Here is a 3,248-nt window from a genome sequence, read left to right as displayed (position 1 = left end):
AAGCCCTAAACATGCAACCAGTAAGGGTGAAACGTGCATAGCTGAGAGCTAAATCAAACTGAGGGCTGCAGCTAAGCCCTCAACATCACGTTAAACTGATGAAAAGAAAAACAACGGTACAAAGTTTGACACACTCGTTGTGAGTTGGAAGAAAGCAACAATTGGAGCGTGCATGTGAGTATTCCCCAAGGGGAGGTAAAAACAGAAAACCGGAGATCTGCAATCAAGGTAAAGCTTTTGATACCTGTTACCAATGTTGCAAACATAATGGAGACAGACAGCCTAGCAAGGTGTACGGAAGTTTAGCTACACAAGCCCTAATTCCTTGAGGCGTCACACAATCAATAACTATAACAGATAAACTTTACAAGGTTAAACTCACATGCACCAGAGTGATATATAGCAAAACACTATAACTCCTAGAGTGATAAGTCTTACTTTTGTACCATTATACAATACGAACACTTTCATCAAAGCCCTATTTTGTTACCTAGAAGTTACGCTTGTATATTTCTGCCTTCGCCCATAGTTTTTTGGGCCATAGACAGGTATACCAAACCCGCGCAGTTTGGTATCCAATATACAGCGTAAGGACTTACGTGGCGAAAATGGAGAAATCTTACTCCATTTTCACCTCGCCACAAAATGCAGACGTAGTAAGCCTTACGCTGTCTATTGGAGCCCCGTAACTCCCTAAACTAGCTACAAAATAAAACCTAACACCTAACGCAAACGCAATGTCTATCTACCTGTCAACCGCGATCCCCGCTGCAATCCCTAATAAAGTATTTAACCCCTAAACCACTGCTCCCGGACCCCGCCGCAACCTACATTAAATGTATAACCCTCTAACCCCCTACACCGTTGCCACCTACATTACATACCCCCTAATGTGAGCTCCTACCCCGCCGCCAGCTATATTAAAATTATTAACCCCTAATCTAATCCCCCTACCCCGCCGCCAGCTATATTAAATTATTAACCCCTAATTTAATCCCCCTATACCGCCGCCAGCTATATTAAATACATTAACCCCTAATCTAATCCCCCTAAAGTAATCACCTCTATTACCAGCCCTTAAAAGGGCCTTTTGCGTGACAAATTATATTAGGGTTAAAATAGTTATTATATTATATATATTATATATATTAATTATATTAACCCTAATTATATTAGGGTTAATATCGTTAATATCGTTATTATATTATATATATATTAACTATATTATCCCTAATTATATTAGGATTAATATAGTTAATATCGTTATTAAATTATATATATATTAAGTATAATAACCCTATCTAACTCTAACACCCCTAACTAAATTCTTATTAAAATAAATCTAATTAATATTAATTTTATTAATTAAAATATTCTTATTTAAATCTAAATACTTACCTATAAAATAAACCCTAAGATAGCTACAATGTAATTAATAATTACATTGTAGCTATTTTAGGGTTTATATTTATTTTACAGGTAACTTGGTATTTATTTTAACTAGGTACAATAGCTATTAAATAGTTAATAACTATTTAATAGCTACCTGGTTAAAATAATTACCAATTTACCTGTAAAATAAATCCTAACCTAAGTTACAAATACACCTACACTATCAATAAATTAAATAAACTACAGAGGGCGGAGCTTGCCGTCTAAGGAGATGGCCGCGTTCTGAACGAGCTCCCGAGCCCTATCTGTTTAGAACAGTCTTAGGCATTAGCCGACAAGCATCTAGAGACCCGATTGCTGCTAGGGGAGATGGAGTGAGTTTGGGGCACATTTATACCAAATCCGGAGCTTGTTTCCTGAGCCTACCACCCACCATTGGATATCGCTACTATGTGACGGACTTCTGAAGCCCTATACCCTAGCCTGAGCCGGTAGTGGGGCAAAAGCACACACGGGTGACAATAGAAGACATACACCCCTCCCGCTCCCAAATCCCGTTACCGGGCACTCGATGTGCATCTCAGCTTAAGTCCGCACCCGGTCCAGCAGCATATTGGAAAGCTCCGATCAGAGCACTGAGCAGGCCGCATCCACCCACGTGGCAGTCCGGTTCCCCATCACACATAACTGAGGCGCAGATGACCACACAATTGGGTAAGCCCTCATAAGCATCGGCCAATATAGTGCCTGTTTGCCCTTAATGTCAGCAGATGTGTGCGGGGTTAGCAGTCTCATGGCGACCCACATAAATTCTCCAGCCTAGATAGATCTTACCAGCATGGCAGCAGACATGCAAGGCTATAGTATAAAGCACATATTTTTTAAAGGGGAATCACCTGACTATCTCTGACAGTTATTGTTGCCTTATCCTCTCACTTCAGGCTTAGTCTTGTTAACTACTCATCATACAGTGTGAGGCCACATATATCACTCTATGTCCCCTAAAAAACCAGCAAAGGGTAGCAAAGGCCCTAGGCAGCTGAGGGCGCCAAACCCCTCCGTGAAGACTTTGGAAGCCAGATCCTCCACTGTAGCAGACCCCACACCCTCAGAAAACACCAGTCAGCCAAGCTTGTCTGATTCTGAGTCAGAACAAGTTTCTGACACCATCACTGTGCCAAAAGCTCTATTTGAGGCACTTCCCTCAAAGAAGGATTTCTCATCTTTGCTAACGCAGGTTAAACAGTGTATCAGGGATGAAATCTCTGACCTCAAAAAAGACTTATCTGACATGGGCCACAGGGTTGAATCCTTAGAAACCAACCAAGAAACACATTCATCTGCTATATCTGAATTACACAGCCTCATTAAAAGACAAGACACCACAATTGCTGAGTTAGAAGATAGAGTAGATGATGCCGAAAACAGAAGTAGGCGCAATAATATCAGACTGAGAGGCATCCCTGAACTTATTGCTCCTTCAGACCTAGATCAATATTTACAAGATCTCTTTAATGCGCTGAAGGGGGAGGAAACCCCTTCAAAAATAGACATTGACCGTGCTCACAGGGCTTTGCGGCCTAAACCCCCTGAAGGGCAACCACCCAGGGACGTAATTGTCCACATCACTAGTTACCCGGTGAAGGAGGAGCTGATGAAATTGGCGAGGGAAAAACAACCTTTCGTATATGAAAATTCAAATATTCAGCTGTTTGCGGACCTTTCCCAAAGGACACTCCTTAAAAGAAAAGATCTCAAAACCCTCACCTTTTGCCTCAGGAAATTGAAAATCCCCTACAGATGGGGGTTCCCATTTCACATGGTAATACCCTGGAAGGGTAGAAGGCTCACATGCT

This window comes from Bombina bombina, chromosome 5, assembly GCF_027579735.1.
Source record: "Bombina bombina isolate aBomBom1 chromosome 5, aBomBom1.pri, whole genome shotgun sequence".
Taxonomy (NCBI): Eukaryota; Metazoa; Chordata; class Amphibia; order Anura; family Bombinatoridae; genus Bombina; species Bombina bombina.
This window is presented reverse-complemented; position numbering follows the sequence as displayed.